This window comes from Lithobates pipiens, unplaced genomic scaffold, assembly GCF_037356315.1.
Source record: "Lithobates pipiens isolate NorthernLeopardFrog02 unplaced genomic scaffold, aLitPip1_a1.2 Scaffold_8, whole genome shotgun sequence".
In the NCBI taxonomy this organism is placed as follows: Eukaryota; Metazoa; Chordata; class Amphibia; order Anura; family Ranidae; genus Lithobates; species Lithobates pipiens.
In genome coordinates this window covers 607,112,413-607,124,564 of record NW_027507903.1, presented here as the reverse complement: position 1 = coordinate 607,124,564, position 12,152 = coordinate 607,112,413, and the positions used below count along the sequence as shown (strand labels likewise).

Here is a 12,152-nt window from a genome sequence, read left to right as displayed (position 1 = left end):
TCCCGGCGGACTCCCGCTTTAATAAAGCAACCAATTTTTGGTCCAAGAACTCCTCCTCCTCCTCCTGTTCCTAGACTGGACTTGGGTCAAAGCGATAACTCCAAGGCCAATAATAAATAACACGTTATCTCCTCCGATTCCGCAACATGGCTGGTTGATGAACGGCCGCTCAGAAACTAAGTGAAAAGCGCAAAATGAAAAGCGCAAACTGAAAAGCACGAAATGAAAAGCGCACTGCTTCCTTCTCCTCTATCTGACAAGACACACACTGTCCCCTTATATACAGATTACTGACCCAGCACCGCTTCCTCCTCCTCTATCTGACAAGACACACATTGTCTCCTTATATACAAATTACTGATCCAGCACCGCTTCCTTCTCCTCTATCTGACAAGACTCACACTGTCCCCTTATATACAGATTACTGATCCAGCACCGCTTCCTCCTCCTCTATCTGACAAGACACACACTGTCCCCTTATATACAGATTACTGATCCAGCACCTCTTCCTCCTCCCCTATCTGACAAGACACACACTGTCCCCTTATATACAGATTACTGATCCAGCACTGCTTCCTTCTCCTCTATCTGACAAGACACACATTGTCTCCTTATATACAAATTACTGATCCAGCACCGCTTCCTTCTCCTCTATCTGACAAGACTCACACTGTCCCCTTATATACAGATTACTGATCCAGCACCGCTTCCTTCTCCTCTATCTGACAAGACACACACTGTCCCCTTATATATAGATTACTGACCCAGCACCTCTTCCTTCTCCTCTATCTGACAAGACTCACACTGTCCCCTTATATACAGATTACTGATCCAGCACTGCTTTCTCCTCCTCTAACTGACAAGACACACACTGTCTCCTTATATACAAATTACTGATCCAGCACTGCTTTCTCCTCCTCTAACTGACAAGACACACACTGTCCCCTTATATACAGATTACTGATCCAGCACCTCTTCCTCCTCCCCTATCTGACAAGACGCATACTGTCATCTTATATACAGATTACTGATCCAGCACTGCTTCCTCCTCCACTATCTGACAAGATGCACACTGTCCCCTTATATACAGATTACTGATCCAGCACCGCTTCCTCCTCCTCTATCTGACAAGACGCACATTGTCATCTTATATACAGATTACTGACCCAGCATCGCTTCCTCCTCCCCTATCTGACAAGACTCACACTGTCCCCTTATATACAGATTACTGACCCAGCACCGCTTCCTCCTCCACTATCTGACAAGACACAATGCAGTTAGTAGACGGTTTAGCAGTTCCCCAGCCTCCCCCTATTAGAAGGGATCTGTTGCTTTTGCATTCTGCTGCTAATCAGGAGGGTATATAGAGAGTGATTTGTTCTGGAGTTCCCCTTTAACAACAATTTCCGCCAGCAGGCAGATCAATTGCTTTTTTTTCCTTTAACCCTTCTCTCGCCAAATACAAAGAAAAAAACCCTCATCAGAGACACACCCAGAGCATGAGACAGACAGGGCCGCTGCCAAGTACATAGCGTTCCAGGGAAAGCAATCATGGAAGGTGGTGAGAGAAGCTTCAGGAGAGAGAAAGGGAGAAGCTGCGGAGCTGAAGCGGGGAGAGCGACTGCGGGGGAGGAGAAAATCTCTGGGATCCCCCCGGGTGACATGGCAGACTCCAACATAATAGAGCCCACACACAAGCCGTATGCTGATCTGATCAGGTTACCAGGTCTTATATAAACGAGAGGGCACTGCGGCCCACGGTGTCATGATAGCGTCTTATATAAAAGGCAATTATGTAAAAGTGTGCAGTGCGGTGTGACAGCAGATACTGAGATTCTTCAGCATCGCCGGACCAACGACTGCGGCTGTTCTATGAAGATTTCTTCTTTTTTTTTTGTTTTTTTAGTTTGTCATAATATGAGTTTACATCATTAGCACATGTTGGAGGCATTCGGCCTGGAGGGTTACAAAACTCCTCAGTGCAGCCACCTGACAGGCCTACAGGCAAAACAGATTATATTCACTAATGCAATCAGGAGTGGCCTCCTCACTACACCAAAGAGGCTGCTGGCCTCCTGGGGCTTCAGACAGGTCTGTGTTCCTCCTGCAACACACAAATGTCACTACATAGGACAGTGATGACAGTGATGGTGAACCTTGGCACCCCCAGATGTTTTGGAACTACATTTCCCATGATGCTCATGCACTCTGCAGTGTAGTTGAGCATCATGGGAAATGTAGTTCCAGAACATCTGGGGTGCCAAGGTTCGCCGTCACTGAGGAGGAGGAGGAAAAGGCCAGCTAAGGCCCATATTCCTTTGCAACAAAGCAAATGACCTTCCGAAGTGTCGGAGACATCCACCTCCCATTGTACTGAGGAAGCTGACCTCCAATACTGTAGGGAGACTGACCTTCCAATGCATGAGAAGCCTCCTCGCCCAATATAGGGAGGCTGGCCTCAATATATCAAGGAGGCTGGCATCTCAATTAATGTTAGAACTAGAAGCTGACTTCCAATGCATCAAGGATGGCAACTTCACAATGCACTGAAGGGGCTGACCTCCAATACATGAAGGAAGCACCCCTACAAATGCATTAAGGGGACTGACCTTCCAATGCAGGGGAAGCTTTACCCCTCAATATAGGGAGGCTGAACTCCAATGCATCAAGGAGGCTGGCCTCACTTAATTTCAGAAGCTGACCTCCAATTCATCGTGGATGGTGACTTCACAATGTACTGAAGGGGCTGACCTCCATTACATGAAGGAAGCACCCCTACAAATGCATTAAGGGGACTGACCTTCCAATGCAGGGGAAGCTTTACCCCTCAATATAGGGAGGCTGAACACCAATGCATCAAGGAGGCTGGCCTCCCACTTAATTTCAGAAGCTGACCTCCAATACATCAAGGATGGTGACTTCACAATGCACTGAAGGGGCTGACCTCCAATACATGAAGGAGGCACCCCTACAAATGCATCAAGGGGACTGACCTTCCAATGCAGGGGAAGCTTTACCCCTCAATATAGGGAGGCTGAACACCAATGCATCAAGGAAGTTGGCCTCCCAATTAATTTCAGAAGCTGACCTCCAATACATCAAGGATGGTGACTTCACAATGTACTGAATGGGCTGACCTCCAATACATAAAGGAGACAACCTTACAAATTCATTGAGGAGGCTGACCTTTCAATGCAGGGGAAGCTTTACCCCCCCCCCCACCCCAATATAGAGAGGCTGAACTCCAATGCATCAAGGAGGCTGGCCTCTCAATTAATTTCAGAAGCTGACCTCCAATACATCAAGGATGGTGACTTCACAATGCACTGAAGGGGCTGACCTCCAATACATAAAGGTAGCAACCTTACAAATGCATCAAGGAGACTGACCTTCCAATGCAGGGGAAGTTTAACCTCAATATAGGGGGCTGAACTCCAATGCATCCAGAAGGCTGGTCTCCCAATTAATGTTAGAAGCTGACCTCCAATACATCATGGATGGTGACTTCACAATGTACTGAAGGGCTGACCTCCAATATATAAAGGAGGCAACCCTACACATGACTCGAGGAGGACTGACCTTCCAATGCAGGGGAAGCTTTACCCCTCAATATAGGGAGGCTGAACTCCAATGCATCAAGGAGGCTGGCCTCTCAATTAATTTCAGAAGCTGACCTTCAATACATTGAGGACAGTGACTTTACAATGCACTGAAGGGGCTGACCTCCAATATATAAAGGAGGCAACCCTGCACATGCCTTGAGGAGACTGACCTTTCAATGCAGGGGAAACTTCACCCCTTAATATAAGGAGGCTGAACTTCAATACATCAAGGAGGCTAGCCTCCCAATTAATTTCAGAAGTTGACCTTCAATACATCGAGGACAGTGACTTCCCAATGCACTGAAGGGGCTGACCTCCAATGCATATAGGTGGCAAACCTCCAAAAGCATCAATGAGACTGACCTTCTAATACATTGGAAGCTTCATCCCTCAAAATAAGGAGGCGGAACTCAAATACATCAAAGTGAGTTGCCTCCCAACTAATTTCAGAAGCTGCCCTTCAATACATTATGGGCGATGCCCTCCAAATGCATAAGAAGACTCATCTTCCAATGTGTCTAATGCCGTGTACACACTTTTCGATGGACTAGGTCCGACGGTCTTCCCGACGGACTTTGGGCAGAGTTCCGACGGACTTTCCGAACGAACGGACTTGGCCACACACAATCACACCAAAGTCTGACGGATTTGAACGTGATGACGTACAGCCGGATTAGAATAAGGAAGTTCATAGCCAGTAGCCAATAGCTGCTCTAGCGACGGTTTTCATCTGTCGGACTAGCATTACAGACGAGCGGATTTCTCTATAGGAACTGAGTCCGGCAGAAAAATTTAAACATGTTCTATTTCTGAAGTCCATCTGATTTTTGGACAGCAAAGGTCCGATGAAGCCCACACACGATCGAATTGTCCAGCGGATTCACACCTTTGGTGTTGAAAAGTCCAGTCGTGTGTACGCAGCATAAGAGACTAATCTGACAGGATGACCTTCAATGCATGCAAAGGCTAATTTTCCAAACTAGGAGGCCGAGTCACAAACGCATGGAACAGTACGTCCACCAATATGTCCCCAACATGGATCCTTAGTAAAGAAGGGTCTCCCTTACAGTTAGAGAAATTATGTCCTTTAAATTAGTGATCAGTGAAGAAGACACGCTGGTGGGCAGTAGAAAAGTGTCCCCCCCATCGATGGCCAGGGAAGAAGGGTCTCCCTTAAATTTGTGGTTAGTGAGATAAGGAATACCATTGGAGGAAGTATGTTCTTTACATTAATGATCAGTGAAGAAGACTCCTCCTTACAATGGGGAGCAGTAAAATAATGAATCCCCTACTACCACCACTGATGGTCAGTGAGGAAGGTTCTCTCTTACATTTCTGGTCAGTGAGACAATAGATAGCTATGGTGGGCAATTGAAGGTAGTATGTCCTTTACACTAATAATCAGTGGTGAAGACCCTACATTGGTAGACAGTAGAAAAATGTCCCCCAATTAATGGCCAGTTAAGAAAGGTCTCTTTTACATTTGTGTCCAATGAGACTAATGAGACCTTCCGTGGGCAGTTGTGAATAGTATATCCTTTACATTAGTGATCGGTGGAGAAGACTACTCCTTACATTGGTGGTCACTGGGAAAGGAGACTGGTAGACAGCTGGAGACGTTTTTGGCTACATTAGGGGTTAGTCGAGAAACCCCTAGCAGACTCTGAAGGAGCCCTAGCGTTCCACAGAACCCTGATTAAGAAAGAATGTCCTAGTTTATAACTTGAATGTATTCATGTTTGACTTGCATTTTGCTCATGTTAGTTACAACTATGTAACTAACATGGTATACTCTTATTCCGTTTTTCAACAAGGTGTGCAAGTCAGATTTAGCTTATTATTAATCTAAAACAGTGGCCTCCAAACTGTGACCTTTGGGCCAGATACGGCCCTTTGCTTGCCTTTATCTGGCCCTTGGGGCACTATTCCTCCCACTGATACAAGGCACTATTTTTCCCATTGAAAAAAAAACAGTGGGGCGTTATTCCCCCCATTGACACCAATGTTGAAGTACTATTCCTCCCACTCAACGAGCTATTCCCCCCACTGACACCAATGTTGAAGTACTATTCCTCCCACTCAACGAGCTATTCCCCCCACTGACACCAATGTTGAGGTACTATTCCTCCCACTCAACCAACAAAAATTCTCAGCTCACTTACCAGGCAGCCTGCAACAGACTGAAATGCCCCGTCTAACAGTTCACATTAAAACCAAAGGGGTTTAGTTTGCACACAATTGCAAATACGTGCGTAAGCTGCAGAGGCCGCATCCCGGAAACCCAGTGTACTGCAGTCCTAGCTCTATAATTTGAGAGTCTCCAAAGTTGGAGCACATATATAATAATGGATTAAGGGCAGGTATTGCTGGAGGGAGTCCACTATTCCTCCCACTGCCACCAACAATGGGACTCTATTCCTCCCACTGACGCCAATGTTGAGGCACTATTCCACCCAATGACACCAACAATGGAGTGCTATTCCCCCCCACTAGCACCCCAATAGGGCACTATTCCTCCCACTGTCATCAACGATAGGGTGCCATTCCTCCCATTGACACCTACACTATACTGGCAAAATTATTAGGATGCCTGCCTTTATGCTCACATGAACTTTAATGGTATCCCAATCTTGGTCCGTAGGGTTCAATATTGATTTGGAGCAACCGTTGCAGTTATAACAGCTTCAACTGGGAAGGCTGTCCACAAGGTTTAGTGTGTCTATGGGAATGTTTGACCATTCTTCCAGAAGTGAATTTGTGAGGATAGGCCCTGATGTGAACAAGAAGGCCTGGTTGGCATTCTCCACTTTAATTCACCCCAAAGGTGTTTTATCTGGTTGAGGTCAGGACTTTGTGCAGGCCAGTCAAGTTTCTTCACACCAAACACGCTCATCTATGCATTATGGATGGTGTGCAGTCATGTTGGAACAGGAAGAGGCCATCCCCAAACTGTTCCCATAAAGTTGGGAGCATGAAATTGTCCAAAATGTGTTGGATTGGAAATAAGCTGGCGTTTTTGTTCAGAAAGTTTGGAGACCCCCTGCTCCAAAACAAACAGGATATGTGCCCATTGTACCAAGGTGTGAAGAGCTTGGCAACAGGTGACAAAAGCAAGCACTAATGAGAAAAACACTCATATCCACTACAATGCTAACCTTTAGAAATCTGTTGAGTGTTTAATCTTTTGCTTACACACAAGCCTACCACAAAATATTTTCCTGAACAAGCTTCATGCAGAGATAAAGAGACCTGTGGCCAAAGTCCAATGCGGCCGCTTGTCTCTTTGACTTCTGAACAAACGTCTGATCTATTTATATTCTCGTTCAATCTATCTGGTGCCATTACAGATATAAGCCAGGAGTGAAACTGAATGAAACTCACTGTGGAGAAGGCAAATTCTCAAAAAATTGCGGTGAACTCTCGCTGGTCCTGGATCTCGTTGAGCTCTGAGCGTTCAAATAGATTGCGTTGCGTAAAAAGGACCCTGTGCATTCAGATACTGCCAACTACTTTAACAAAAATAAGCCGCCTCGAGACCATAAACCACGAGCAAATCTGCAATTTCTTCCATGACACAGCAATTATCCCAGCAGAGGATTAGGAAACATTGACGTCAATGTAAAAAAATATCGAAGAAATAGAAACTTGTATATTAAAAAATTGCGGTTATTCATTAAATCGATCATATAAAAATTGCTGGTATATTAAAAAGAATGTTTAGTGAATTTCTACATTTAATAAAAATATGTTTTAAAAAGTGTTGTTCAGTAAATATCAAATTATGATAACTTTGCTTTTTTTTTTTTTGTACTAGTCAATGGGTTGCTCCTTTTCGTGTTTCCAGTTACTGTTGGGGTAAACACGGAGTTTAGAGAATTCAATAGCTCAAGCTGAATTCTTTATCCTCCTTTCCTGCTCCCTTTGAACAATTCTGTTAAAGTTTTCAATAAGAGACATCCTAATAAGCCCTTGTACACACGATCAGAGATTCCGACAACCAAATCCGTCGGATTTTGTCCGTCGGATTTTGTCAGACGGATTTTGTCCCAAACTGTTGCATACACACGGTCGGACGAAGTTGTCGGAAAATCCGATCGTTCAGAACGTGATGACGTTATTTCGTTACGACGGGACTACGTTCAGGCTAGTAGCCAATAGCTTTGGTCTAGGAATTTGATCTGAGCATGCGTGGCACTTTGTCCGATCGGAATTCTCTACACATGATCGGAGTATGTCCGATCGGAGCATTTTGGCAGAAAATATTTCCGGCAAGTTGGAAAATTTGGTCCGACGGATATTCCGACGGAAACAGTCCGATGCAGACCACACACAGTTGGAATATCCGTCAAAACGCTCCGATCGGACACATTCCGACGGAATCTCTGATCGTGTGTGTACAAGGGCTAAGAGAGAAGTGATGATCTCTTCAGTTATGTGCAAGTCATTCATCAACCAATTACAGATTGGTGCAGGTCCTTGACCAAGCTGTAATGCTCTGAACACTGAGAAGGACTATGAGTTCAGAGACCTCATATATGCTTATTTGGGTGCCTCACCCCATTGAAGCTTTGTAACTTAAAGTGTAGAAATTATTGAATTGCAATGGGTGGCTCTTCTCCTAAACCCCTGTCAGGTCCGGTGTGGCATCACCCAGAAATCAACCAACCTTCTACGTACTTAGCAATAGAGGGTTTATTGTTTCAGATACTTCAAATCTACTGACTCCATTAAATGCAACTCTAGAGCCCTCTAGGTCTTCACTCTGGAAATGTTATGTACAGAGCTAAAGCTGGGCTTTCCAATTTGTAATTGATTATATTAAAAGCAACACAACAGATGATACAAATCAGTCAGGCGACAATGCGTTTTGACCAAATTATCTCTTGTTCCACAAGGACGGGGCTCTCTAGGTCTTCACTCTGCAAGAATAGTTAAATGCAGAGCTAATACTGGGCTTTCCTATTTCAAATTTGTTGACTCCATAAAAAGTAACACAGCAGACGATACAAATCAGTCACACAGCGAAGTGTTTTGACCCAACTAGGTCTTGTTCCACAAAGACAGGGCCCTCTAGGTTTTCACTCTGCAGGAATTTAATTGCAGAACTAATGCTGGGCTTTCTTAGTTAAGCAACTCAACAGAAGTTACAGATCAGTCAGATGGTGATGTGTTTTGACCCAACTGGGTCTTGTTCCACAAAGACAGGGCCCTCTAGGTTTTCACTCTGCAGGAATTTAATTGCAGAACTAATGCTGGGCTTTCTTAGTTAAGCAACTCAACAGAAGTTACAGATCAGTCAGATGGTGATGTGTTTTGACCCAACTGGGTCTTGATCCACAAGGACGTGGTCTTCTAGGTCTTCATTCCGAAAGGAGTGGTTAAGTGCAGAGATAATGTTGGGCTTTCCTATTTCAAATGTATTGCTTTCCATTAAAAGCAACACAACAGAAGTTACAGATCAGTCAGACGGTGATGTGTTTTGAGCCAACTCGGTCTTTATCCACGAGGACAGTGCCCTCTAGGTTTTCATTCTGAAGGATTAGTTAAGTGCAGAGCTAATGTTGGACTTTCTTATTTCAAATGTACTGCTTCCATTAAACGCAACACAACAGAAGTTACAGATCAGTCAGACGACCATGCGTTTTGACCCAACTGGCTCTTGTTCCACAAGGACAGGGCTCTCTAATTCTTCACTTTGCAGGAATAGTTAAGTGCAGTGCTATTACTGGGCTTTCCTATTTTAAATTTGTTGATTATTTTAAAAGCAACACAACAAAATTTGCAAACCAGTCAGAGAACAATGAGTTTCAACCAAACTGGGTCTTGTTCTACAAGGACAGGGCTCTCTAGGTCTTCAGTCTGCAGGAATAGTTAGGTGCAGAGCTAATGCTGGGCTTTATGATTTCACATTTATTGATTCCATTAAAAAAAAGTAACACAACAGAAGTAATGCCGCGTACACACGACCCGTTTTCCCGTCAGAATAAACTCTGAAGGTTTTTCCGACGGAATTCTGATGAAGCTGTCTTGCGTACACACGATCACACCAAATTCTAACCATCAAGATCAACCGTCAATAACGGGGTGACGTACAACACGTACGACGGGACTAGAAAAAGGAAGTCCAATAGCCAGTAGCCAATAGCTTCCGTCTCGTACTTGCGTCAGAGCATGCGTCGCTTTTGGAATGTCGGAACAGCTTACAGACGAGTGGTTTTCCCCGATAGGAATTGGTTCCGTGTGAAAAATTTAGAACATGTTCTATTTCTAGGTCCATCAGAATTTGACTTAAAAAGTCTGATGGGGCATGCACACGATCGGAAAATACGTTAAGCTCCCGTCTGACTTTTTCTGTCGGACATTCTGCTCGTGTGTACACGGCATTACAGATCAATCAGATGGCAATGCGTTTCGACCCAACTGGGTCTTGTTTCACAAGCACAGAGCTATCTAGGGCTTCATTGCAAGGAGTAGTTGCATGCAGTGTATACATCTCACATTTATTGATTCCATTAAAAGCAGCACAACATAAGTTACAGATCAGTCAGAGAGCGATGCATTTCAACCAAACTGGGGCTTGTTCCATGGGGTCCACCACTTGAAGCCTTCATGATGATTCCAAGCCCTAACGAAAAGGGAGAGCATTGCCCCCCCGACGCGTGTTGTCTTTTCTATGTGATCATGTTATGAGTCATCAAAACGACTGGACCACTTTAATCATCTGGCGTTTCTTTTGTGTCTTATGCTCTAAAGGGCTACAAAGCAGGTCACTTTAATGGGGATAGGAGAAATAAGGCTACCCGGAGTCAGCATGTTGGTCAGATGAACGGTTGGTCCATACTCGGCTTGAATTCTGAATAAAGGCTGCAGATTTTAACCGAAAACTGTGAGCCCGTTCATCCTTCTTCTATGGTTGACATTTATCGCAGAATGAATATATTTTGCCAATTCCTGCAACCAGCAGTGAGAATTTAGGCGTGAGCCGGAAGTCAATGAATATTTATGGGTTCCTACCAGCTAAAAAAATAGAATTCGTATCAAGAGCTTCCAGGATATGTATTGGAAGAATCGCGTCACTTTGTTTTCTTTACTTGTCAGTATGAAGAGCGGAACATCATTTCCTTAACTGTAATTAGCAGTATTTATAGATCAAGTGATCTATATTAGGAAGACTTCCTCTTTTCTAGAAGATACCGAATCCCGAGATTTCTGGGGGAACAGATGCCGGATTCGTGACCGAGGTAAGAAAACATCCACCCTAATATCACACATTCGGGAACAAAAGATTTGGAGATATTGGAGCCAATAATCAGACGATACATAGGCGGTGGGATAAATGGCTTAACCCCCTAAATGCCAGCATGTTACACCCCCCTATCTGTCCAGGCCATTTTTTTACTGCTGTGATAGTTTGGCTGACAGGTCTTGCAGCACTATACCCAATTTTTTTGATATCAGAGACAGATAGAGCTTGCTTTTGGTAGTATCTAATAACCACTAGGTTTTTATTTAACCACTTGCCGACCACGCTATAGCAAAATGGCAGCTACAGTGCGTTCGGCCAGTTCTGGGAGGGCATATGACTTCCTCCCATGATCGCGCCCCTTGCACGCTCGCTGCGGCGCGCTCTGTGATCGGGGTACAGAGCCAATCCCCACGGCCCTTTACCACACATGATCAGCTGTGTTCAATCACAGCTGATCACGATGTAAAACACACTTGCCGGTTATCGACATTCCTTTCCTCACGCAGTCACAGACAGCAGCGCTTTAAATCCCCTTGAAGACAATGTTTGCTGTGGTTGGCAATAACAGTGATCACGAGGCACAGAGGTGCTCTGATAGGCTCTGTGCCTTTTGCCTATGATCTCCGCTGTGCAAGGACAGCAGGCGCAGTAGCATTGCGTGCACATAGGCAGGCACACCAAGGCTAACATAGAGCCCATTTTTAAAGAGGAAGTAAAGGCAAAAAAACAAAACAAACAAAAAACACACCCTGTAAGGCAAAGGCATAATGAGCTAGTATGAATAACTTACCTGAGAACAAAGCCCCCAAAGCGGTCCTCCGTCTTCCTCTTCGCCACTGCCATGTATCCCGGCGCTGTGATTCGCTGGAGCCGCGATGATGTCACTCCAGCGCATGCGCACAGGAGCCGACACGAGGGGCATATCGCAGCGATCTGCGGCCTGCCCAGTGAGCCTGCGCGCCGCTGTCTACAGCGGTGGCTGTCTTCGGGTAAATATCTCCTAAACCGTATAGGTTTAGGAGATATTTCTTGGACCTACAGGTAAGCCTTAATCAAAGTTGGTTGTAAGGGTTTACAACCACTTTAAATGGCCTGTCAAAATAACTGCTCCCCCTACTGGCCATTTTAGTATAATGGCTGGTAGGGTGGTAGTTAAAGGAAGGGAATATTTTCATCGTACATGTGTTTTGGTTTAGATGGATAAACAGAGGTTGAATTTTCCAATCAGATGCAGTTACTGTTTGGGTATTCTGGCAGCTGCAGGTCCTGGCTGTCAGAATACAATAGATGGCAAGGGAGGAACC

At 44.8% G+C, this 12,152-nt stretch overlaps 1 protein-coding gene across 3 annotated transcripts in view; it reads right to left on the bottom strand.

Annotated features, from left to right (window-relative positions):
- The window catches only part of PER1 (period circadian regulator 1), a 93,354-nt gene that overhangs the window by 61,907 nt on the left and 19,295 nt on the right, over window positions 1–12,152 (bottom strand). The window contains exon 1 of one of the 3 annotated variants that reach the window (XM_077470610.1): window positions 6,984–7,100. The exons of the other annotated variants lie outside the window; for them this stretch is intronic. The gene's annotated coding sequence lies outside the window, so the exon portion shown is untranslated. Of the gene's footprint in view, window positions 1–6,983; window positions 7,101–12,152 lie in introns of those variants that run through there. 3 annotated transcript variants of the gene reach the window in all.